Source organism: Meleagris gallopavo, chromosome 10, assembly GCF_905368555.1.
Source record: "Meleagris gallopavo chromosome 10, MGAL_WU_HG_1.1, whole genome shotgun sequence".
In the NCBI taxonomy this organism is placed as follows: Eukaryota; Metazoa; Chordata; class Aves; order Galliformes; family Phasianidae; genus Meleagris; species Meleagris gallopavo.
In genome coordinates this window covers 28,406,173-28,433,256 of record NC_139413.1, presented here as the reverse complement: position 1 = coordinate 28,433,256, position 27,084 = coordinate 28,406,173, and the positions used below count along the sequence as shown (strand labels likewise).

At 51.7% G+C, this 27,084-nt stretch overlaps 1 protein-coding gene across 11 annotated transcripts in view; it reads right to left on the bottom strand.

Moving 5' to 3' along the window:
• The window catches only part of LRRC7 (leucine rich repeat containing 7), a 187,749-nt gene that overhangs the window by 117,587 nt on the left and 43,078 nt on the right, over positions 1–27,084 (bottom strand). For 5 of the 11 annotated variants that reach the window (XR_014885330.1, XM_085232158.1, XM_085232161.1 and 2 more), the window contains exon 1: positions 5,196–5,419. The exons of 2 other annotated variants lie outside the window; for them this stretch is intronic. The gene's annotated coding sequence lies outside the window, so the exon portion shown is untranslated. Of the gene's footprint in view, positions 1–5,195; positions 5,420–27,084 lie in introns of those variants that run through there. 4 more of the 11 variants (XM_085232166.1, XM_085232162.1, XM_085232165.1 and 1 more) reach the window with 2 other exon arrangements.

Here is a 27,084-nt window from a genome sequence, read left to right as displayed (position 1 = left end):
AGACAAAAAAAAATTCTCCAGTACTTTGAAAAATACTGCAGAAGCTTCTGCAGCCCTGGAATAATGAATAAAGGAAACCACGTTTTAAGGCACTAAGGGAACTTCTTGCAAATACACGCATGTTTGGAGAGGAGCAGGGACGGGAAAGGGGACAGGAGCGGGGACAGGAGCTGCACGTTGGAGCTCGCTGCTCTCAGCTCCACGGCTCCTAGCAGGCAGCACACCCGGTGAGCCCTGCCCAGGATCCGGCCCTCGGCACGCTGTGGCTGTCACTTTGTCCCCAAGGAGAGTAAGAGCAAACGTTCTGCACTGGGTTCACAACGCACAGCCCCAGCGGTTAGCTCACCCCATCACTATGTGGCTGCATATACAACGTATCTATTCGCTTGCACCTCTCCTACAAGTTGTTATTCTTTTAAGTATCACAGAATCGTAGAATCGCTCAGGTTGGAAAAGACCTTAAAGATCATGGAGATCAACCACAACCCAACCGTTCTACCCTACCTAACAGCCCTCCACTAAATCACGTCCCTGAGCACCACATCCAAACGGTTTTTAAACACATCCAGGGATGGTGACTCAACCACCTCCCTCGGCAGCCCATCCCAGTGCATGCGGGAAAAACAAACATCAGGATTAAATTCCATCTCAAAATTCCCACTGCTCCTCCCCATCAGAAGGCAGGAGGTGGACCTGCAGCTGTCACACCAAGAAGGTACCAGAAATTGCAGACTGATGGCATCCCCAACCCACCCGTTTTGATACACAAAGCCCATCCTCAGTGCAAAACCATTTGCTTGTGTTGCTAAGCCATTTGCTCTGATGAAGCTCTGTCAAGAAACTGCTAAACCTTGGAATGTTATTAACTTGGACCCTAACTACCTCTGTACTGCAACGAGTGTGCACAGGATCACAACTTTGATCCACGAGAACAAATGCATCCATCCATCCATCCATCCATCCATCCATCACCCATGGCACGTCTGTGGCACCCAGACCCACAGAACCGACCTCTGGGGAGGGGTGGTCCCATAGGGCACTGTGAGGACGCGGAGCTGCAGACCCCCATGTGGGCCATGCCCTTCCTTCTCACCCAGCCCCAGCTCCTCCTGCAGCCAGCAGGGTTGAAGCCAACTCCTCCCTATAGCCAAAACCATCACAAAGCCTTCACTTCAAAAAACATTTAGGGGATGTTTCACCACTGGGTAGGAATGCAGAAAGCAAAAATGTGTGTTTCCCCCCAAAAGCCCTTTGAAGATAACTCTGTTCTTCCACCTTCCTGAAGAACTCATCATCCCTTCTTTTTTTCTTGAGTTTGTCACCATTCTGCCTGCAGCATCCATGCAGAACATCCCATGGCACTCGGATAGCCCGCGGATTTTACAGACACAAGGCAACACCTCGTGGCACAGCCCAGATGTGCATCACCATGTTGTCACACCAACATCCCAGCACCAGGAAGAGCACAGTTGGACACACAGTGCCAGGTGAACACCTGCTGCACCCTCCTGCCCTTCTCTGTTGGTCAGGAAGCACCAACCATCCCTAACAACACTTTCTGTGTGGGCTGCAAGACCAGAGCAGGTTAAACCATGGGATCCAATGGACTGCCCCATCCCTGGAGGTGTTCAAAACCAGGCTGGATGGGGCCCTGGGCAGCCCGGTGCCCAAGGCAGCTTGTTGGAACTGAACAATCTTTAGGGCCTCGTCAGACCTCGGCCATTCTGTGGTTCTATGAAGAAGTGAAGAAGAGCACTTGGTATCTTGAATTCACCAGCAGCACCCAGCCTGCCCAGCACTGAGGACAGAACTGCATTGCTGTTGCAGGAGAAGGCATTGATGGGCTTAGAAAAAAATCCCTCACCATATAAGGGCTGTGAACATTTTCCCACTTAAGACAACGTGTGGGATCATATTCACAGACACAGAAATATGTTCTGTTCCCTGACACCCACAAGTCCTAGAACACCAGGTTGAAGTGCTGGCAAGAATAAGAACCATTTGTTAAGCACGAAAAATGTCTCACATAATTAGAGAACTGCTGAAAGCTACCAATTTAGTACTCAGGCTTTGAAATTTCAGAATTTTTATTGTAACAACAGCTAAGGCTTCCGTGTGCTACGAGGTGGGGATGCCTGACACACGCACCATGGATCAGAAGAGCCAAGGCACAGCTAAGCTGAGAGCACCAAGAACTGGACACCACACAGAGCGGAGGCACGGAGACACCAAGGGGAAGGTGCTGGGCTGCACCTGTGTGTCTGGCCAAGAGCCCGTGGGGATGGAGGGCAGCCCCTGGTGCTACCACACAGAGATCAGCAACGGGAAGATGGCAGCTTGGTGCTGGGAACAAAACAGATGGCGTCAGAATGGGGTTTTTTATATTTGAGGACAAAGTGACATGGGAGGAGCAAGAAGGAGGGACTGAGAGATCTGAGGGATCCTGCAGCCTGTGTGAAAAGGGGAGGGAGGAAAAGGGGAGGAAGGGAGGAAGGAAAAGGGGAGGAAGGGAGGAAGGAAAAGGGGAGGAAGGGAGGAAGGAAAAGGGGAGGAAGAACCTGCAACCTATTGCCACTGACTGCTCTATTTATAGAGTATTCTGTATCTCACCAGCATCCAACTTCAGCAAAAAGGAAAAGTATGAAAGGTTTCACGAGCACATCTTTGCATCCCAAGCACATCACTGAAGGAGCAGCCAGACAGAGCACCTGAATAACCTGCACCTCATCCAGCTAACACACAGTGCGTTCTTCCTGCCCATCACCCATCTCCTATGCTGTTCAAGCAAGAAATTCACATTCTTGGATTTCTTTGCACCAGTTCTCATTTCCATTTCTTCTCCCCCAGCAAAACACTGGAAGAAAACAGCATTTCATTCCACTCAGCCAGAGCTCCCATAGCTGAATATTGCTTTCGAGCTGCTCCAAGGCAGGTATCTGCCCATGAAGATGCACAGCAGAACACGTAGGATTTATCTGCTATCAACAAATTGCTGCACTCCCAGGGAAAAAGAAAAAAATAAAATAAATAAAAGCAAGCTCTGTCAAGAAGCTCACAGTTCTGAAGGACTTGTGCTAGGATTTGATGCAATCTGCCGCGCCGGCAAATTAAAGCCTACGGAAACCATGCTAAAATTAGAGAGAGCTGAGATGAAAACCAAAGACACACGGTGGCTCTTGCAAATCCTTAAATAGGGCTTGGTACAGCAGTTGGGTGCTCGGCTCACATCTCCCATGGCCACTGCTGAAGCTGCACATGGGACAGTCCCCATTCCACTGCTGTTGCTGTGGATGCCCGGATGGGGCTGACGCAGCCCTGCACCTTATCGCTGGGTGCTTTGCCACCCCCTGCTGCCCCACAGCTCTGGGGCTGCCCCACACAGCAATGCCCTCATCCTCCATTCTCTGGGTTTGTGAGGAAGTCCCCTCCTCTGCTGCATGGTGCATCGCTGGTATGTCTGAGAGCAGTGCAGCTCTGCACAGATGCAAATACTTTGGGGGTACTCATCACTCACTGATCTGAAGCTTTGTGACTTTAACAGCATGAAATATTCCAGGATAACCTAATCATGGAATCACTGAGGTTGGAAAAGCCCACAAAGATCCCCAAGCCCATTCCAGCCCACCCCCTTAGTGCCACATCCCCACAGCTCTGAACACCCCTGGGGATGTGACCCCCATCCTTGGGCAGCTGTGCAGTGCTGACCACTCTTTAGAGAAAGCGATTTTCCCACATATCCAAGCTGACCACCCCTGGCACAGCATGAGGCCGTCAATTCCCATCCTTTAATGGCCAACCTTCCATTCAAACCCTGCTGTAAGCATCTACCACCGGTACCATTTTTTAATTCAGTGGTTGAGGAGCATGTCTAAGTTCCCACAGGACCGAGGGTCCAGGCCTTTGCCCAGGAGCTCTCACAATCCCTCCTTGGGGCATCCACCTGCAATGCCACACAAGCACCCACAGCCAGCACAGCAGCCACACAGCAGCCCTGGCTGTGACCATTTGGACACCTCTGCCCCAAGGAGCTGCAGGAGCTGGCTTCACACACAGCCACTGTTCTTTGTCGTATTCATTAAGACAACAAAAAAAAAAAAAAAAAAAAAAAAAAAAAGAAGTCAGAAAAGCATCTCTAAAAAGAAAAAATACTGAAAACCAGCAGGACGCATCAATCACATGCAAAGGTTCAGGTTTGTGGGAACATCAAGCCAGCATAGCTCATTGAAATATTTCATTGCAAGACTACTGAATTAACGCAGTTTTTAAAGTACAAACTACTGGAAAATGAGGAAAGCTTTGGTCACTGGGACTGCGTGAATAGATAAATGCCAGCACAGAGCGCACAGCTCAGAACCGGAGCAGCAGCAGCGCTCCATGCAGCAGGCCGTGCCTAACAGCCCCGCTCCGGAGCGATGCGCGGGTTGCCATGGCGAGCATCCCTGCACGCCCTGAGCACGGCGACGGCGCCGGGAGGGAAACGCTTCGTATCTCACCCGGTCCTAACCGCGGTCTTTACTCAGAGCACCCGAGGTTAAACCAAGGGTGCACGTGGCTGGGGTTCAGCCGAAATTTGCAGGTGCACGGAAGCAAAACGAAGGGGTTTGGACGGAGTCAGAGCGTTCTGAAATGCCCGGACACCCATCATCTTGATTTCCCCGCAATCGAGAACTTCCAGCAGCGCTTCCACCACCGCCATCACCCTTCCCCAGCCCGGCGCTCCCCGGAGCACGCCGTGCCCGCAGCTGTGCGCCCGCAGGTCCCCGAAACCCCCGGGAGCGGCTCCGAGCTCGTTCCCGTTGTCCCGAGGTCCCCGCTGGAACTTCCAGCACCGCCGTCCTCCCACCAACGGCGGGATCGCGCGGGGGGACGGACGGTCGCGTCGGAGCCACACGGGAATGGGAAACGCTTTCTGGAACGGTACCGAAAGGTGCCTCGGAGGCACCGCTGCGCCTCGCCACGTCCCCCCGACGCTTCGGGAGCGAGGTGCGGCAACTGCCAAGGGCACGGAATTTTCCAGGAGCTGTGCCAAGCTCGCTGCCGGCAGCTCTGGGGGATGGCTACGAAACCCGCACCGCAAAGCGATGGGGTCCGAGAGGCGGCGGGGCCGTGCTCCACAGCCCACCGCCCACCGCGGGACTCCGCCGCGCGCTCCCGTTCCCGCCCGCATCCCCTCCGCTCCTCGCCCCGATACTCACAGCCGCAGCCGGGAGCGCGCGTTCCACGCCGCGGTCCGGGGGCGCGGAGCCTGCGGGGGCGCCGCCGAGGGCTGCCCGCGCCCGGGGCTCGCCGCCCGCCGGCCCCGCCGCGCAGGATCCGCCTCCTCCGTAGGGCGGCGCCGGGCACAAAGGCGGCGGCGCTGGGGCGGGTCCCGGTGCGCGACCGCGCTGCGCTCCGCGGTGGCGGCGCAAGGGGCGGAGCGGCTTCTGGCGGCGGGGGCGTGCGCGGCCGCGCCCACCCCGCGGAACGGTGCGGGGATGCGGAGCGGAGCGGCGACGTAGCTCGGCATCGCCCCGCCGGACCGCGCCGTGACGGTCTAAAATAGCGGGGGTGATGTAAGGACCCTGCGTGGGCGCCCTGCCGCGGGTCGGGGCCGTCCGCCGCCCCCGGGAGCAGCCAAGTCCCCGCGGGAGCGCAGCACGACGCGCGGGTGTCGGAGGCGCGCGTCGCTGCCGGCCCGCTGGGGTGGGTCGGATCGCAGCTCCATCAGTCACTGAGCTGCCTGCAGATCCTCAGGTGTTCCAACAACAGTCCTTCAAACGCGCTGAATTCTCCCAAGCGGAGGTGGCACCTGGTGCATCGCGCTCCAGCCACCTCTCCCCGTCCCCTAAGAACCACAGAATCATCTTGGAAAAGAGGTCTACGATCCCCGAGCCCGATTCCAACCCATCCCACCGTGCTCACTAACCACATCCTACAGTGCCGCATCCCCACGGCTCTGAACACCCCAGGGACGGTGACCCCAACACCTCCTGGGCAGCTGCGCGGTGCTGGCTGCTCTTTGGAAGAAGAGATTTCCTCTGATATCCAACCTGAACCTCCACTGGTACCGAGCTGGGCCAGGCGGGTGCTGCAGGACTCCCTCCTGGGCAGCAAAGGATCTCCTCACTCTGTGCCCCCCCAGCACTGCCGCATTCCCTTACTGTGTTCAGCAGGAGCCGGCTGAGGACCGCAGGGGTCATCCCAGCACCGAGTGCCCCATGTCTGTGCCGTGGGGACAATCCTTCAGAGAGGACAACCTGACACCCATGCTGCTCCTGTAACCTCCACGGTGGGATCTGATCCGGGAAAGCTCTGCCTGCCTGCACCTCTTGCTTTTAGCAGTGGGTGTGGAATGGTTTGACTTCAGCAGGGATCTGGGAGGAGTCTCCACTGGTAGCATCTCCCCATCCAGCACTGCTGGCCAGAGGGCACCAGCCAGAGCCCTGCCTGCAGCACCCTGGGGCTGCCAGCCCTGAGCAGGAAGGTGGGATAAAACATTCCTTCCATGGAAGTATATCAAAGAAGAGAAGCAGCCTTTGATGTTTCTTTTCATTCATATTCTGGCAAATACAAGTGTTAAAATTGCATTCCTTCAGCAAATTTAACAAGAAATGTGTATGTGCTCCTTGTGCAGATCCTGCAGACCTGGGTTCACCAGTGTCACCACCGTGGGCTTAAGTCTGGTAACACTGAAATAAGATTATTTCTTCTCATTTCTAAAGAGCCTGAAATACATAGAGAAGCAGCAGTTACTCATGACACAACTGCTTACATTTAATAAATGACAGCTCTGCATAGCTTTGCAAACCTCCCCTACAGAATTCCCAATCTAGTTTTCCCTCTGGCTGTGCCAAGTTCCCTTGAGCATCCTTTTCCACGCTCTCAGAATCATCAGTCTCCATTTCTGAAGGCTTTAATTTTAGACTGAGAAGAGCAGGTGAGTTGTATGCCATGGTGGTGTGGATTGAGGCTGAATTTCAGGTAACCCTGGAAGCAAAGCAAGGCTGGCAGAGGCTAGCGGGCTACGGGAGGTGACTGTAGTGCTGCCAGAGATCTGGCAGAGGGTGGTTTCTGGCAAAGCACCAACAGCTGCTGCCACAAGAGCTGTCCTCAGCAGAGATCCTGGGGAGTCTTGGGGAAACAGCAGAGCTGGGAGTGTGGTGGGGCAGGAGCGGCCCTGCCTGGGCCAGAGATCAGTGTGTCACTGCCACCATCACTGCCACAATCACTGCTACTGCCATCATCAACACTTCTGACCCCACCACTGCCATCTTCACCACCACCAACATTACCATCACTGCCACCATCACCACCATCCCTCACCATGTCAGTGCACGAGTGCACCCAGCAGGCAGACGGGGCTTATCTGCTTTCTGACAGTTTGAAGGAAAAGTCTCTGAGACATCTGAGGTCTCTTAGTCCTTGGAAAATGACACTGGGCAAAATGACAGAGGGGTGAGGGGTGCCGAGGGACCAAGCCCTGGTTGGGTGTTGGGCTGGAGTGACGTTGGGTGTCTGCACCCCTGTGCCACGCTGCAGGGCTGATTTGCAACAAAATAAGTCAAACTGCACCAAATTAGGTCAATAAGAGAGTTGGACTAGTTGGACTTCTAAAAGTCCCTTCCAAATCAAACAACTGTATGATTCCGCAAAACAAAAAGTAGAAATTACATTGTAACAGGTAAGGTAGAAAGCAAACTTGTGCTGCATGTAGAATGAATGGGGCTGGGCTGGAGACAAGAAGGTGTGAGCTGTCCCCTCCCCACGCTTCCCTGTGTCTGTGCTGGTATCCTGGCCGTGCCCATCTGCCCTGCTTTAATCCCACCTGGAGAGAGCTGAGCTCTACAGGTAGATCCAGTACAGAATCTTCAAACATTTCCCTCAAACCTCATTCCGGCTGACTTTCCAATCCATCCTTTCATCCAATTTGACCATAGTTCAGAAATGACCTTCCCTGTCAGATCCACCCATGTGAGGAGCAGATGAAGGTCATCCCAGCTCTGCTGCTAATGCAGGCAATGCAGCACAGCCGTGCCGCCAAGGTTCCCACCTGCACACCACATCCACGGCAGCTGAGGCCACCACATCCCCGCTGTGGGGATCCTCCATCAGAGCACACGGAGCCAGAGAAGTGAGCCTGGCTCCTCCTGTGCTGCAGCAGCTGCTTCCTGCAGCAGTGTGTGTCAGAGCATGCTGCAGGCACTGCAGCACCAGCACACACTCATCACTTGTGCCCTGCCTCACGCCCTCCAGCCCCTCTGGACACTTGCACCCCAAATCAGTGATTAAAACCACGCTGCCCTGCTTTGATGCTACCTCACTGGAGCCATCCTGCAGTAGCAGCGATGCTCACAAAGACACGCAGAGTGGCTTTGCAGTTACCAAACCCCTCAGCCTTGCTTTGGTATGTAACCAACCATTGATTTGTTGCACGTATTTAATACCATGAGCCTCATCCCTTGTACAAATGAGGAGAATACATAAATACATTGCAATTACTAAAACCACAACAACAGGTGGTAATAGCACAGGTCCTTAGAGACTTGTTAGCAGAAACCCCAGCTCTTCAGCAGCCCTGGGATCCTGCTGGCCCTGCACATTCACGTCCCCTAAAGATGTGAGTTGCAAGTGAGAAAAGAAAGCAAAACCGTGCCACCCATTTGTGTCATAGTGCTGTGAGCTCTCAGAGATGGGGGCACAGCTTTTGATGATTTTTTTATTGATTTCTGCCCCGACTCAGCCCCTGTTCTGTGACTGTGGGGCAGTCACAGCTCAGCACCTGCATCTCACAATGTTTAATGCCAGCAAGGCTGGAGATGGAGAGAACTTTCAGCACATTCTTTTTTTTTTTTTTTTCCTAATACCCTCTTAGCATTTAAAAATAGAGCTGTTACTAAGCAATAGCGGTAAGTAGAAAGCAAAGCCTACTGAGAATCAGTTCTGTGAACAGGTATTTTTCCCACCCTAAGTACTGTAAACACCGTGGGCTGACAAATTATGAATCAGAGCTCCCCATCCCCACCATGAGCTGCCCCTGTTCCCATTATCCCCATGGAACAATGGCCGCAGCCATCAGGAGATGGTTATTTAAGCTCTGGCTTTGAACACCTTGCTTTGCAGGTCAGATTGTCAGGCCTTTCCACACAGTTTAACACCTTCAAAAAAGAAGTGGGATGTTATGCTTATGTGCCCTCGCAGCCCAGAAAGCCAACTGTATTCTGGGCTGCACCAGAAGCAGAGTGGTCAGCAGGGTGAGGGAGGTGATCCTGCCCCTCTGCTCTGCACTGTGAGACCTCACTTGGAGCACTGTGTCTGGATGTGGAGTCCTCAGGACGGGAGAGACACAGTGCTGGTGGAGCGCATCCAGAGGACAAAAATGTTCCCAAGGTTGGAACACCTCTCCTATGAAGACAGGCTGAGAGCTGGGGCTGTGCAGTTGGAGAAGAGAAGGCTCCAGGGAGAGCTGAGAGTGGCCTTTCAGTATCTAAAGGGGCTGTAAGAATGATCGGGACAGGCTCTTGAGCAGGTCTGTGCGATAGGACATGGGGAAGTGGTGGGTGCCCCATCTCTGTAGACACCCGAGGTCAGGGATGGGGCTCTGAGCACCTGGTGGAGCTGTGGGTGTCCCTGTCCATTGCAAGTGAGTGGCACCAGATGGCCTCCAAAGGTTCCTTCCAACTAAAACAAGTCTGTGATTCTACTGCAGAGACGCTGTGGTCATAGCAGATGGGAGTAGGAATCACAGAATGATTGGTTGGAAGGGACATTAAAGCCCACTCAGTTCCAGGCCCCTGCTTTGAGCAGGGCTGCCACTTCGCTAGACCAGGGTAGGATATTCACCATATCCAGATTTACACTGGAAGTAATGCGACCTCCCCCCAAAAAACTCTCCTAAAGAGAATGGCAGAGCACACAGCCCAGTATCACTACCTAGCCAAGCGCTCTCACTCTATGTAACTGACATTTCCATGGCCAGTAGCAGCATGGAGCTTTGTGCTGCTGAAGGTGAGGAGCAGCCCCACCATGCAGCACCCTGTGTCCCCATGTAAGGGACAAGTGTAGACAACACCTCAAGACACAGTTCAGCAGGGGAAGAGTCAGATGTCCTTTGGTTGATGTCTCAACCACCCCAGGGAGAGACCAGGCCTGAGAAACAGTCAGCCACAGGAGGGCCCTGCTGCCGCCTCTTCACCTTGGCTGCTGCCCGGTGTCTCAGCCAGCGCTGGGGCTGGAACCAACTACAACTCCAAAAAGACGCTGAGGGGGAACCGTCCCTTCCCCTTCCCTTTGATACTGTAAATAAGCGCTAAGAGAAGTTGATGTTGCACCCCATGAGGTGCTGAGGAAGGTTCTGGCTCTGGAGGAGAACCCTCCCTTGGGACGGGGTGGGTGACGGCACAGGCAGGGCTCGCTGTGCTCTCACAGAGCTGAAGGAAGACTGGGAGCTCACTCAGATGTCCAGGATCCAACAAACTGTTTACAGTTACATTATTTTCTTACAGTGGGGAAAACTTGTAAGATTCATTACTGCATGCACTAATTACTTCAGTTAAGTGTCAAAACTGTACAATTTAATGCTGTGTTTTCATATATTAAAGACATTAATTGCCAGGAAACAGTATGCCATGACTAATTTTTTATTTTTTATTTTTAAGAGAAATAAATATTAAGTATTTTTACTATTTGGAGCTGAAACAGCACAACATATTCAAAGTCAATGTTTCCCTACTGAGCGGTGCAGCTCACAGCTTAGTGGCTGCACTGCTGCTACCAGCCCCTTATTGGCCCTATGATCGCAGCACATGAGTGAGTGCAGCAATAACACGTGGGCCCAGCGGGGCGTGGGGCTAATGGAGAGCAACACAAAGGGAAGAAAAGCCACTCACTTTGTTCTTCACTGTAGTCTGCATGTTCATAGAGTCACAGAATCACTGAGGTTGGAACCCCAAGCCCACCACTGCCCACATCCCTCAGTGCCACATCCCCACAGCTCTGACACCTCCAGGGACAGCCAGGATGCCACTGGCCCATTTGCCCACCTAGGCACACCACTGGCTCGTGGTCAGAGGCTGCTGACTAATACTTCTAGATACTTTTCCATAGTTCTATCCACTACTCTTGGCAGAACGATAAAATAAAGGTCATTTTTGTGCCTGGTCACTTTGGGACTTCGCGTATCCAAAGCATCAGGGTGAATTTCCAAATAATGCAAGTAAAAAAGGATGGGAAGAAAATGAGGGTCTGCTCCGCAAAGCACGCCCAGCTGTATGGAACAGCAACTGTAAGGACAGGCAAGGGCTGGTAGGCAGAACTGTGCAGTGAACAGCTTCACAATACACTGTCACCCAGGGCTGTACCTCTTTGTAGCATTGGAGATTCAGGTTGCACTGAGAGATGGTTACCCCACACCAACCCCCCGCGCTCTCCTTGCCACAAAGGTGACATTTAATAATAGTCATATAGCAATTATAATAATGCAACATTGACAATAATATAATCATCAAGATATATCAAGATATATCAATATAATCACAAGAGTTAAGATGTATGTAGTGATAAAGGTATGTACGCAGCCAGGCTGTGCTGCAGGGACAACCTGCACAATGCTCAGCCCCTCAGCCACATCTCCAACAACATTTCCACCTGCCACTATGTGCTCTGTGCTCACTATGTGCTCTGCTCAGCTGCCTGGCAGAGAGACCGGGCAGGGATGGAGCTCAGCCCCTGCTCTGCTGCTCCTGGTCTCACTGCTCTGCCTGCAGATCAGGACTGGGTCTCACACCTGGGGATGAATTTCAGACAACACTGAATATTGTGCTTCTGTGCCAGCACTGGACAGTGCTTCACTTGGACGTTCCCCATCCCATGACCGACGTGCAGCACCAATCCCAGCCTGGCTGCTGCCAGCTCCCCCTGCTCACTTCCCCTCCTTACTCATTTTTCTTTTCTTTGTGCACTCTTTGCAAGTCAGATTGGAAAGGACAGTCAGACAAAGGTAAGCAAAAGCACGTATAAAAACATGTGAATGTTATCTTGTGCCTTGTCACCACCTCTGGTGATAACAGGCAGCAGGCTTGGACAGGACACACAGTGAGTTATGCCTGAAGACAGGGAAAAGGAACAACACCAGGGCGGAGGTTTCCTCCTTTGACAAGAGCTGTCACTCTCCAGGCCAGCCTGGTTTGCGGGTCCTTGCTCAAATCCAATTGCCTGTTTCCTTCTGCCTTAATTTTCTGCTTCTGAATGAAGTGAACATTGCCTAAAAGCCTGGAGTAAAAAGTAGTGAGCATCTTAGGCTCCCAGGGAGCTCTGCATTCTCCCAACCCAGCCATGGGAACAGCGCTTCAGGACGAAGGCTGTGCCAGTAGAGATGGGGAACACATGGAACTCAAAACAAGATTCAGAGAGTCTGGGGAAACACCTGTACTTTTCCCACTAAGTATCATGTGTAAGAGATGAAGCTTAAGCCCTGAACCCTCAACTGATTCATGGCAGCTGATGCTGTTGCTCCATGTCCCAAGGACAAGGTTTATGCCCAAGTCCCTTCTCACAGCAGTCACTGACACAGACAACAACAGAGGAAAGAGAAGTTATCACCAAGAACTGACACTTTCAATGAACCAAGACCTCACAGAGGAATTTCTGTTCAAGTAGAAAATGGAGCGATGAAAGAATCTGAAAACCAGCCCAAAGCACAAGATGCTCCCAGACCTCTGGATGATGCAGGTGGATCAGCAGCAGCCAGCCCTGCCCTGCAGCAGGTTGGGATTTTCCTCATTTTCCCCTGCGTATCTGTTACTTTCCAATCCAGTGCTGAGGCTGACTCCTGTCACAATGCCATGACTCAGGTGGGCAGGGACAGCCTCCTTCTGCTGGACCTTCCCATGGGAAAACCCAACAGTTGCCTGGGATAACAGAGCTGTGCTGTTGGGATGTCCTAATGCTGTGTGGCACAGGGCTAAAAGGCAGCTTTTGGGCTAGGAAATCATCAGCTGGTCAGAGACAAATAAATTACAGTATTTCTTAAAGGAATTGCAAGAGTTGTGATTAACTTGGGAGATGAAACACTGCTGTCAGGCAGAGATCCCAAAGAGCTGGCAGCATAAGAGTGAGCTGAGTGTGACATGTTTTGACATCACACCACACTTTGCTCCAACACTCCAACAACCCCAAGGCATCACAGCATCACAGAGTCACAGAATCACAGAGTGACTGGGTTAGAAAGGACCTTAAAGCCCACTCAGTCCCAACCCTTGGCACAGGGACACCTCCCATAGCCCAGGGCCCCATCCATGGCCTTGGGCCCCTCCAGGAGCGGGGCACCCACCCTGTTCTGAGCAGCAGTTCCAGCACCTCGACGCCTCTGGGTAACAAATTATTCAGGAATTCTGTGCTTGGTTTCTGAGTAACTTCACGGGCACCAGCGCAATGCTTAGAACATGCTCAAAAATAAAACATTCTTTTTGGTTTAATTATTTCTGCTGGACTTCTCTTCATGAGACTTCTTGAATTTCCTTCCCTTCGACGGTGGAGGCATTCCTGCATTATTCACGGATAACCTTTCTCATCCATGATCTAGGACAGACACCGTGAAAAACTTGACTTAAAAAATTTATTTTCTATGGGAAAAAATAGCAAGCGAATCTGAGAAGAGACCTTCACATGCATTAGCTGTTCCACGTTTGCAGCTCTGGGCACTGGGGACAGGCAGCTCACGTGTGCCAGCTGGAGGCCCATTGGGGGGAGCCTCTTTCTCCCCCAGCTGTGCCCATGCCCAGCTCCTGGCCATGACCAGCACCCTGCAGGAGCCCCAGCAGCTCTCCTCCCACAGCAGCACTAGGGTTGATGGGACAAACCCTCACCGGACCATCCCAGTAGGACGTGTTGCTGCTGGGCTGCCACCTGTGGCTAGAGCCAGCCCAGGGCACTCATGCACACTTTGTGCTTCGATAGGAAGCCAATACAAGATTCTACTCTGAAGGCTTTGTGAAGACCCACGTGCAAGCAGAGCGAGCAGCAAGGCTTAGCCAGAACCAATGCACACCAGTGCACCCTCTGACCTAATGCACACCGTTACGGCTTCAGATGAGCTAGGTGCAACAGCTAGCAAGGTGTTTTGCTGTACTGTCTCACTTTCTCCTTATAGCTTTCTTGCTGGTATCTGTAAGGTGAAACTTCATCTGCCACGTTGAGACAAATGGGGGCTTTCTTGTTACACCCCCACAGAGCTGCACTAACCAGGCGCCTTCTGCTGCTCGGACCTGGATGAGCAGCAGCACAGTGAAAGTTCTCTTCACAGAGAAGTGAAACCAAGGTAGGATAATGGCAGTGAAATGTTAGATCGTGATGGACTGTATTTATGGCACTAGTATCAACTGTATCTAATACTGCAGAATAGCCACACTGTCAGTGGTGCACAACCAGCACCGAAGAGCAGCTGTGATGCTCTGTGATGCTCTGCGATGCTCTGGGTTCTGCCAGCCCCTTCCCTTGCATCTCATGTGGGATGCAACAGTGTGAGAGTGACCAAACCCACAAAGTGCTGCTGGAGGAAGGCAGTGCTGGGCAGCACACACAGTTACTCCCTGCTCTCTGTGTTTTGCCCCTTTGATCACAGCAAGCATTCTGAAGCACCACGCATCATCTTTTTTCAAGCTAGGTTCGTACTAGTTTCTTATACTTCTGAGCAAGAAAGGAAGGTTTTAAAAATATACCACTCAGGCAGATCTCAATCTTCCGGCTTTGCTTCAGAGCCTTTGGGGAGGCAGATGTTTTCGCAAGCTCCGTGTCATTCACTGGGAAGCAACACAGCACAGGGCTGCAGGAGGAGCAGGGGCAGTGCCGACCTCCAAAGCACAGGCATCACCACCATTCAGACCATGGGAGAATCCCCGACGCTGCCAAGCAACCCCAAAACAAAGCCCTGAAAGCCCACTCAGCACAGCTCCCGCATCACTTTCTGCCCTCCCACCCAGGCAGTACTGTGGCATGGCACCTGTCCCCCCTTCAGCCTTTCTCCCAGCTTTGAGATGGTTTGGGGTTGGGAAGAAGGTCCCAGCCCCCAAAACACGCTCTGCACCCATACCACCAAAGCGGGGCGAGGAGCCATCCGCTCCTCCCACTTCTCACATCCCCAGCCTCCACACACCTGGGTCACAACCACAGCACAACAAGGGCACAGCAAAACCGTGCCCACCGGGGCCCCATCGCTGTCTTACCGCAGGCGGCAGTGCATCCCCATGCCAGCAAAGCCCTGCTCGCATCCAGCCTCAGCAGAAGCCCCTCGGTGCCGCCCGGCCGGGCATCCCGGGGCAGCAGCCCGGAACGCTGCGGGAGCGCTGCGAAAGCCCGGTGCCGCTCCTGCCTTCCGCCGGGAGCGCGTGGCAGATCCTAACATGAGCCAGCGTACAGGAACGAGCAGCTGACAACACCCCCGAGAGCTCGAGTCTCTGTTAATTACCATTAGAAAGGTAAAATCCAGTAGATAGGGCTCATGCTTGATTTAAAATTAACATAAAAACGCAAAGAACAAAGGAAAACGCTATCTCAGTTTGCTACGTGGGACTGTTTATTCGCAGCATTTCCCGGATTTGCTGTGGTTTTGTGCCAGCCGTGGTCCTGCTCCTGCTCCCCCCGCACTAGCTGATGGTTCTGCCATACCACGGGGCTTCCCAGCAGCATTTTGACCCCTCAGCAGCCCTGGATCTGTGGGGCCGGATGCTGGGACTCCCCTTGGGCATCCCATGGGGATCCAAACCCAGCTGGGGGCTGCGGTACCCAGAGCACGGTAGCTGTGGAATGCAGGGTTTGTGCTCCATCCCCGCACCTGCAGCCATTGCATCTCCTTCGCCCAGGTGGTGTGAGATGGACGCAGGGCCACAGCAGGACGGACAGGTGGACACAAAGGGCTGATACGCAAAGCCAAAATCTTGTGCCCGTGGCTCGCAGCGCCCTGTCTCCCCATGGCACCCACTGCCAAGCACTAGCATCAGCTCCTGGCAACCCCTGTCCCTCACCTGCAAGGACACAGCAACCTGAGCCCCTCTGCCCCACAGTCCCCAGCCTTGGGCAGTGTGACCATTGTGGGACCAGAGCTGGGACCTCCACAGGCTGACACCAACCTCAGTGCTGCGTTCCCAAGGGCTACGAGCACAGAGATGTGACAAGGCAGGGGATATTGCCTTCACCTCCACCTACATTTGTCTGCAAGTTTGCAAAGCTCTAAGCGTCTCCAACTGACATTAACTTGGTATTTTTATGTACAAGCTTGGCAAATCTCCCCCTGAGACTCCCACCAATCAGAGGCTGCTCACGCTCAGGACTCAGAGCTTCAGCAGCTGAAGGTAACACCACAAAGCTCAGCTGCTACTTACTGGGCATTGCTGCAAAGCAGGAGATGCGAGCTTGGATTCAAGGTGCAGCGAGAGCGCTCCTGGGAAACATCACAGCCAGAGACACCATCGTGCTTCAAAACCTCCTGCTCTCCAGGCACCGCAGCATTCCCCATCGCATTCCAAGAGCATTTTTACATCTTCAGAGCTGAACATGTAAAGGGTTTCTTGATTTCAGTGGGGTATTTTTGTGTGCATGAACATTTAAATAAATGTGTGTAAAACAAAAAGTATACAAAACACATTTTGGAGAAGTTTTTCACATTCAACCCATTATTTCTCAAGACTTTGGGGCGTCACTCCAAATTCAGAAGGATGCCGATGGAGCAGGGAACCTCAAGAAGAAGCCTCCCAGTGCTTCCCCCCAAGCTGCCGAGCTCAGCAGTGAGACTTTGCTGTCCCATGGAAGAGAAGGCATAGAGGCAGCAGAAAGGCACGGGGGCAGCAAGGTCTCAGCCCCCTGCGCAGCAGCGCACCCGGGCCAGGCACAGGAACGGGGCAAGGAGCCAGCGTTGCTACAGACACCTCACGCCGCCCTAAATATAAGCCCTGGGATGATCCGGCACGCTGAGCAGGCTTTGCTTCCTCCTCACACTTAGTCATACCGTTCCTCCACTGGCACCAGCTCTGCAAGGAGCACGCCGGAGCCGCTGCCTGGCGGTGCCGCTGCTCGGAGGCGTGCAGCGCTGCTCGGTTGCCATGGCGAGGCTTCTCCCAGCCTGCTGGATGCGGAGCGAGGCGCTCGCTGCTCCTCCATCCCACGCCGCCACGCATCGCGGGACCGGAGCCGGGAGGAGCAGCCCCACGTGGGTGACTTTGGCCCGACCTCAGCGAAGTTTGTGGTGGACCGTTGCAAAGCACGACCTGTCCCTTCTGCCCTTCTGCGCAGCCATCAGATTTTAACATACGTGTGGCAAGTGCAGTAACCATCTCCCTTACCTATGCATTCTTAACTGCCACTGTTTGCCACCTATTAATCCAGATTTGGTACTTGCTCTACAAAACTGATACCCCAGTGATGGCTCTGGAGTTGGATCCTGCCATAAATCACAATTAATTACTCACAGAGAGGTTGCACACATTATACAAAATAATGTCCTGGGAAAGCCTGTGCTGCAAGCTGGATTTACAGCATGCATCTGCTTGATAACTGGGAGACATTGCCAGGGCAGGAAAGCCAGGACTGTGGCACATTAATTTTTGATAAGGAGAAATTCCACAGATCAATTTAACAGTAATATGAAGCTTGCCATGAATAAACATTTCATTAAAACTGATCTTAATTTTTCATGCGAGCATATCTATTTGCTTTTCTACTAGTCTGCCCTAGCAGAAACACGGGATGCCATTCACCAGTGAGCAGCATGTCTGAACTAAAATCCCCTCAGATCCCATTCCTGTCGCCCAGAGGCATTGTGGTTGCCCCACAGAACGGCTGGGTTGGGAAGGATGTTCAATATCACCCAGTTCCAACCCCTGCCACGTGCTGGGTGCCCCCCAGAGCTCAGGCTGCCCAAGGCCCAACCACAGCCTTGGGCATCTCCAGGGATGGGGCACCCACAGCTCTGGGCAGCAGTGCCAGGGCCACACCACCCCAGAAGTGCTAAGGTCAGCCTGGACTTCCCCACCTCACACCCTAAAGTCTCACTCTTACAGTTGGTTTTGAAGCTGTAGGAAGCATCCGCAAAGCGTTCTGAGAACGGCACAGCTCCACAATTACCTATTCCTTACACCTAGCGAGCAAACATCTAACTCTGCCTTATTCAGTATTCTGCATTTTGGCTTACTCACCTCAGTCAAAATTTCTTATTTTCTGCACAGGGCCAGGGAGGAGCCGGGGCTCAGCGTGGCTGTGCTGCCCCACATCACGGCCCTTTCCCCAAACATCCCACACCTGATGCTCAGCCAACCCCCAGCTCACGGTGAACGCTCCCTGCCTCTGTCCCTGCTGCTCCCTGGAGATGGAGACACCGTGGCCTCTGCCCCCTCAGCTCCTCCCTGTCTCCATACCCATACATAGCTCTGTATACAGCTCTCAGCTCTGCAGCAGTTTATTTCTGTCTATTACATCATATTTCAATCCATGTCCCTGCTTTCTATTTCACACCACCAACATTTTCTCCAACCCCTGCCACTCCTGATGCTTTTTCAAAGGAAAGATTTTGTTCCCGCCCCATCTTCCACATTGTGCACAAGCAAATATTTGCTTCTTTGGAGCGCTTGCCCTCACTGACACATTAATTTTGTACAAGCATTCCAAAGGACTTCCTACCCCCATCTTGCTACTCCTCTTGCTTTTCTTTGATTTTTGGAGGGATTTATACACGAGCCCAAGCCTTGTTGCCTGCTACAGGATTATTTTAAGCTATTCCCAGCATTACCTGTGACCCAACTCCCCTTCCACATGAGTACAGCCCCTGTACTCGCTGCATGCCCTCCTCTGGGTCCCAGTTCTGAGCTCTGCCTCACCCATCCTCAAGATTCAGGCAACTTTCATCCACTTGAAATCCACTCCTGTATCTGTATGACCGATTCCAAGTAAGGCTGATGCATACCTTCACAGAATCATTGAACCCTTTAGGTTGGAAAAGCCTTCCAAGCTCCCCAGGCCCACCCCCAGCCCACCCCTCCCATGCCCGCTGCCCAACCCCTCAGTGCCACATCCCCACAGCTCTGAACACCCCCATGGATGCTGACCCCCCTGTGCCAATGCAGCACCACTGTGCTACTCTGTACTTCATTACTTGTGGAGCTGTTCAGTGGTGGCAGCTCTTGCTGCTGAATTCCCTGTTCTCACACAGAGCACTGCTCACCTGCAAAATGCCAGTGGACATTCTGGGCACTGCTCACATCTTGCTGGCAGTGCCCACAGCTGTGCAGGTATTCAGTAGCTGCCCTGAAGTCCCAAAGCACAGCTGTTCTGCTGGTTTTCCACTTGCACAAGGAGGAGCTCAGTGGGCACAGCTCCCAGGCCACGTTACCAAACATTTTGGAAATCCTTTGGGAGAGCATTCGTAGAAGGTAAAGTTTGCTTTATTATAGCATCCTGCAATGCACTTTATCAACATTTTTTTTTTTTTTAACCTAATTGCAATTCCCAGAACAGCACTAGGACTCCTAAATGTCACCGTATTTCTCTCACATCAGCCTTCACCTCCAATCTCTGCTGCTCCTCTCCTCCCGTCTCCCCTTCCATCGCTGGCCCAGGCTGCCCTGCTGCCTGGAGATGCTCTGTACCTTCCCCTGCTCCCCCATGGCTGCACTTGGGAGCATCCCCCAGCACTGCCCACCTGCATCGGGTAGGCAGGGAGAAGAGGGAGGGATTTTGCAAGGATGCTGCAAAACAGCACACGTGAGGAATAAAGCACATAGAGCACACGTGTGCTGAGCCAAAAGGCAAGCAGCCTTCTTGCCTCTGAAATCCTGTACCGGAGCAGGTCTTGTTTCACTGCCGCACAGCTGCCGCTCACGCCAGGGATAAATGCGGTGCTAAATGGGATGCTATGACCTACATTTTATGTAGATGATGTCTCCAGTGCTGATAATGAGCAGAGAAACCTTGATATATTATCACTTACTAGGCAGTATTTTTCCCTGCCTCCATCTTTAGGATGTTATATGGCATTTCTAAACCAAGCTGTATTTTCCTTAATTTATGTGAAATGCTGAACCTTCTGCAAATATTGCCATTTAAAAAACTACCAAGGAGCACTCTTTGATGGATTTTTTTTTTTTTTTTTTTTTTTCAGTTTGAAAGGGCTCATGAATTTGCAAACAGAAGTGCAAATTGGAAACCCAGCCACAGAGCCACACTGCCCACAGCACAGCTGCTCCAGCCCAGCACCAGAGCTGGGATGTCTCAGCTCTCTGCTCTGGAAGTCCTGTGCTCACCCTGGCTGTCCATCTGCTCACCTGACAGCGCCCACACCGATGCTACACAGTAAGAAATCCCTTAAGGTGAGCTATGATTGTGGTTAACACCAGACCGTGCAACAATTTCTTTTCCTCTGCCAGAGAACTCTCAGCACCACACATCTGCCCAGGGGTGGGGGTCAGCATCCCTGGGGGTGTTCAGAGCAGTGGGGATGTGGCACTGAGGGATGTGGGCAGTGGGCTGGGGATCTTGGAGGGCTTCTCCAACCTCAATGGTACTGTGATTCTGTGATTGTAACCAGAACTCGGAGCTTGGGCTTTTTTCCTTCTTCAGTTGTAGGACCACCAACAAGAGCTGGTTGCTGCTATTTTACACAGCACTGGCCTAAGAATAAAACAGCAATACATTCATTCCAGAATGCACGACCGTTCCAAAGACAACACTACAACAGCCGGAGGGCAACGGCAGGAGACCAAAAGAGACCAGTTATTGCAGGAAAACAAGTTCCAGAATCAATGCTGAGAGCCCTTAAAGGGTCCCTAAGCAGGTGCCGTTACGGTGTGAGTAAATCACACATAGCAGGATTAAGGAAAAAAAGGAATTTTATGCTGTAATCACTGAACTCTGCACATGGAAAGGCAGCTCTCCAATCCCAGTACTACGGCTGATTGGCCACCACCAGAGCCAGGACACACACAGAGCACCAGCACTGCCTGCTCCGTCCGTCACACAGAGCTCAGGGCAGCACACATCTCTCCTGCCAGCTGCTGGCCTCTGTGCTACCAGCCTGCTACCTACATGGCCAACCACTTTTATCACAAGTCAATTTCCTCCCTTTACTTTTTTTAAAGAGAGCATTTATCAAAATTTATGTAATTATAATCTCTAAATTATTCTCAAGTCTTTTTTTTTTTTTTTCCTAATTGTTCATGGCCAGCTTAAACTAACTCGTGGTTCCTTGAGGTGCTGTGCCATCGGATAGAGGATGCCAAGATGTCTCAACAGAATCAGATGCTTTGCTTGTTACTTATCCAGATTTAATTAAAGTGTAAAATAGGTGTAAGAATGACACCAAAATAAGTGGGGGTTTGTGTTTTTTCTTCTGTGCTGTGTTTTTTTTTTGTTTGTTTGTTTGTTTTTTTCCCTTTAGGACTCTGAAGTGATGCAGAAATGTTCAATGGTTGCTAAATCTTCCCAGCATGTTCTCACTTCATTTTCTTGAAGGTGCTAAACATCAATGAGGAGCATTTCTCCAAGGCTCCTCTCAATCGTGGGCTTAATCCAAGAGCAAGAGAAGAAAAGAAGATTTGGGTCAAGCCCTGCAAGCACTGTGCTCCTTCAATCAGAGCACAGAAATCAGCACGGCGATACAGCACAACCAATTCACCCCTAGTGAAAGCAGGCGGAGTTTCAGGAAAATTTAGCATCAGATACATAACCCATACACAATCAATCCATGAAAGAAACACAGGACTCCAAGCCTCACTCAGCCTAATTGAACCAATTCAAGCAGCAAACACAGCTGAGCTCATCTTTTTCCGTTTCACAGACGAGCCCAGATTGGGCAAAGAATCCACATTTTCTGCACAAACTCCTGCTGTGGATCCCCAGTCCCACAGCAGCCCAGGGGCTGAGCCACCATCCTGCCCACAGCCACCCGTCCAGCACAGGGCTCAGCCGGGCACAACTCAGCACGATGCCGCCTCGGTCTCCTACACACTATCTCCAAATATTAACTCTTCATGGAAACACTCCAAGTCTTGGAGAATTCTAAATCCTAGGGATCAGCTGCCTGCAACCTCTCTTTCTGCCTCCTCTCTGTGATGTGTGTTCAGCAACATCGAGCCCCCTGAAGGCGCTGCTCCCAGTTATGGCACCATCACCGACCCATCCCAGCACCAGCTGTTAGCAGTGCGTGCTCTTTCCGCTGCCCAAAGTGGATTTTGGAGCTGGGCTGGGGTCTGCATGCCTGGGGCTGCTCCCACCACAGAGCTGGGACTGATTGGTGTCTCAGGGATGAAACAACAAACAGGTTGCAGCAGGAGTGAAGCCACTTGTTGCGATCTCATTCCTTATCGGCTTGCGACATCATGAAACTACCCTGGGCAAACAGAGGATCAGACCAGTCTGACCAAATAAACAAACAGCAACATCTTGGAGCCTTCTGAGCAGAGCCTGCAAAATCAACGTGCAATTAATCCTAAGCTGAGCCAGGCAGACGTTGAACCCAGTCGAGTCCAAGTGCTTTGGCTGCGACGTCGATGCCTGCACTGCTGCCAGGCTCTGCCCTGAGCTCTCAGCTTCCCCTGCTTTCAGGAGGCCAGGTATCTGTGCTGGAGTCACACCTCTTGCTCCTGCCTTGTCCTGCAGTGCAATGCTCTGCACCTACGCACTACGCTGTCTTGTTCCCTGCTCTCATGCTTTCAGTATTTCCTATTTGTTTCTAGTGGGCTCTCCTGGCACTGGTGTTTACCATCACGGGAAGAGACAGAAAAAGTGAAGGAAGCAATTTTCACTTCCTAATGACTTTTCCCTGTCATGGACACAAACCTCCAGTGCTTTGAAGACCACAGGCCGAATTATCAGTTGTCATAAGATCACAAACCTCTACTGACATCAGAGACGTTGCAGCAATTCACACTGGCTGGAAATATGCCTGGAAGTCCTTGCAGCTAATTCAGTTCAAAGCAAGTGAGAAATGGCAGATGCTGCAGAGCAGATTTCTCTGTGCCCTTTAACAAACTTGGTCACCAACTCACGGACTGCTGCTTCAGGTCCCCATGTGCTGCAGGAACACATCTCCAGCGGTGCCTAGGATGCGTAAGCACCAAAGCCGCAAACAGAAACACGGCGAAGATGCAGTAAAACCAAAAAGGGACTTGGTGTAGATCTCTTTCATTTATGATGCAGTAACTGCTGGAGGATATGGTTAATAAACATCGGGCTGCTGCCCTAACTCATGGAATCGTAAAACCATAGAACTATTCAGGCTGGAAAGCCCTCGAGGATCCCCAAGCCCACCCCATGCCCATTGCTCATGTCCCTCGGTGTTACATCCCCATGGCTCTGGAACGCCCCCAGGAATGGTGACCCCTCCACTTCCCTGAATTACAGGGCTTCGTTGTGCTGGGTTCATCATGATTTGCTCAAGGTTTATCCACTCTGGGGGAATTTTATAATGACTGCAATGCGTGCCCTCCCTCCCAGTCTCATGGAGTAAGGAAAGCCGTGCTCTGCTTATTATACCTGGCTACAAGTAATTTCTAAGATGACTTAGAAAATCTGTACCCACACACACAGGCACCCAGAAAAGCTCACGGTGATCTTTTTTGCTCCATAGCAGGGAGATGAGTAAAGGAGGATAAGGGGAGCACAAGGTTCTCTCTCCTTCTGCTCTCAGACCCAGTGGTCCTGGGGCGATGGAGCCACAGCCGCCAAGAGCCCGAGTGCGTGCTGCCAGAATAAAGGCGAAGTTCCTTCACTCTGTTTTTCTGAGTCACAATCAATAAGTCTATTATTATCCAGCCAAGGGGAAAGCAGACAAATCAGCCTTAGAAACATTGACGTCTGTGCTTCAAAATAAGGGAAGTGCCAACTTGACCCCATGGAAATATTGATGCTAGCGAGAAAAAAAAAAAAAAAAAAAAAAAAAAAAATGTATTTATTCTGTCTCATTTTGTAAAAACGTAATTACTGGGAGATGATGGCACTAGGCTGGCAGACCTCCTGCACCAACTCAGCAATCTCCAACCCACTGCCCAGCAGCCAGCACTCAGCCTCCGCAGGGGGGAAATGAAGTGCTGTCATGCTGTCGCTGTGGCTCTGGCCTTGTCTAATACCTTAATCTGCTTTTCTGGAGCCCAGCTCCTAACGTTTAATTAAGGCTCCACTCGGTGCCCTGATTTCCTCTGCCCATGCTTAGTGGTGCCTCTCTGCAGCCTCCCTGCTGGGCTCAGCCAACAGAGCGACCCCCGGCATCACCGTCTCTCTGTGCAGGGCAGGCAGGGGGAAGGAAGAGCTGGAAAGATCCATCGGTGGCACAGCAAGAGAGCAGCAGATCCCATGTAGCCATGTGTGCACACAAAGCACCCAACACCTCCTGTCCCACTGCCGACGCTTTCTGAGTGCCCCCTCAGGGCTGCAGAAGCCTTTGGGCTGTATTAGCAACAGTGAAAGACCAACACTTTCTTTTTTTTTAAACTTCCAGAGTATACAGCATATTTCTGTCCCTCTATGGAACAAATGAAGTATTTGATGACAAATTCACCAATTAAGTGGGAGCAACTCAATTGATTTCAGTGGAGTTTCACCAACTCACTCCTGCTAATTCTGTTAAGCAAGCCTTACATGACATCTATACAGACATATTTCTGTCTCCCTCCCTGTCTGAATACAGAAGCAGCCACAAGAAGCCCGTGGATCCTGGCAGCCTGTAAATGTGGCTGCATGTTGGGGACTTGGTAGCCGGATTTCAGGAAGATCATTGAACAATAGAATCATACCGACTTTGAGCTAACACTCTGAAAATAAAGAAAAAAGAAAATGCAGCTATTGCATTTTAAAGCAGACCTCATTTCTAAATCCTTGCACAAGAGCTGGGGGAGGACTGCACCTCCAGCACACACAGCCTGTTCCTGGGCACAACCCCACCTCGGCTGATGGATGCTTTCTGTCCATCCTGCCATCTGCTTTCCAGCTTTGTGGGTATCACTCTGTCCTCCCTTCTACCTGCTTTCCTGCAGGTGCTCTGCAAGTTCTGGTTCATAACTCTCAGTCTACTTGGCAGACCCCAGAACCCCAGCTGCCTGCTCACAATCAACTCCACAGTAGAATAAAAGGACCTTCTCGCTTGGAAAAGAGGCTTCAGGAAGACCTCACTGTGGTCTTCCAGTACTTGAAGGGAGCGTATGAACAGGAGGGGGAACGGCTGTTTGTGAGGGTGGATGGTGATAGGACAAGGGAATGGTTTTAAACTGAGACAGGGGAGGTTTAGGTTGGATATGAGGAGGAAGTTTTTCACCCAGAGGGTGGTGAGGCACTGGAACAGGTTGCCCAAGGAGGCTGTGGATGCCCCATCCCTGCAGGCATTCAAGGCCAGGCTGGATGTGGCTCTGGGCAGCCTGGGCTGCTGGTTGGTGACCTGCACACAGCAGGGGGTTGGAACTGATGAGCACTGTGGGCCTTTGCAACCCAGGCCATCCTATGATTTTACTAACTTGCAGTAAGACTTTCTAACTTCATTATGTGGAAACCAAATTTTGCAGGTTTCACTTGAAATCAAATGGAATGTATGAGACTGCAGTAAAAAACATTACAGATCCATCTTAAGACCTGCATTATTCCCAATAACTACATTGAGGTATCTCTAAGCACACTGATATCCTGAACTACAACACACCTTAAATCCCTCATCCCCAGCTGGGCAATGGGCACTGCACTGCAGGTCACTCCCACTCACTGAGATCACAACAGGAGTGTGAAACGCAAAGGGGATCCCACCAACCTGAAGGGAGCCACTGCTTTAGGCAAAAACAAAGCTTCTCCCCCCCAGAAGCTGGATGTAAGGCACGTCACAGCTGGGTGCTGCTGCCTGCTCATGGCTGCGCTGGGCACCTTCAGCAGGAATGGTGGAAGGCAAACATCGAGGTAAAATAAAACTAATAAGTAAATAAATTAAAAATTGGTGTCTGTAGGGTGAGCATTCTGCTGCTTCCATCTGCAGCATTTCACGTAGTTGCTCTTATTTCCATGCATACAGCTGCAGAGCGTGCAGAGGGATAGAGGCGTGCCCTGAAACCATCACAAGCTCAACAACCAACCCTTGGGTGTCAATTCACTCAGCAAATGCACTTCTGGAGCCTCCAAGTATCTTCAAATCGAGCACAGTAAATTATTAGCAATACTGCTAATCGCTTCAACTGGGAATTTAATTCTGTACAGAGCAGAGACAATTGCATTTTCACCGCACAGCTCTGGCCACACTTGTTACCAGTTTCTGTTTGGAAACAGTTTCCTGCTCTGCGGCGTGCTGGCAGCTAATAAGCAGGGCAGGGCACCACAGAGGCGAAGGAGAGGAAACGTGATTCAGAAACCTAAACGGATGCAGAAATTGGGACTGGTGAGGCGCAAGCAACAGTAATTCAGTTTAAAAGAGGAGAGTCCAGCCATTAGTGCCACTGGGAAAGGAGGGGGATGAGCAGCTCTGAGCTGTGTTTAGGACAGTGCTGTCGCCGAGCTGCAGCAATGGTGTGGACAGGAGTGAAGGCCCCCATCCCAAAAACTACCCGGCAGGGCTGCAGCCCCACTCCGCACAGAATTCCTGACTCTCACAGGATGGTGGTATCCACACAACAGTTTGACAGAAAACCAGCAAGATTTGCTAGCAGCTCTGCAATGGCACTGAAGCTGCGGGAGCGTACAAAGCCACACAGCTCCTTTGGGACACAGCTGCTTGTGCAGCAACATATGCTCTGCTGCATGGTATTTTATTAACGAAATTAACCAACTCAAATCCACTCACGAGAAACATTGCAAATAACAATGCTTTGAAGAGGTGAGCTGGCAATAGAGCAGCCATTCTGAATATGTAGCATCACAGAAACTTCACCACCACAGCAAAGCCTCCTGTAAACCTTGGAATACTTCGAGGAAGAAAGTACTTCAAGGACAAAAATGCTGAAAAATGCATTTTTGGGTCTGGGTGTGAGGGGCAGGACAGGAATGCAAGGGCTGAGTCTGAGCTCCTAGACTCCTCCTACCACACAACACAGGTGCTGGAGCTGGCAGCAAGCTCACTGCTGGGCCATCCTGCCCTGAGAACTTGCAAATCTAAGCTTAAAA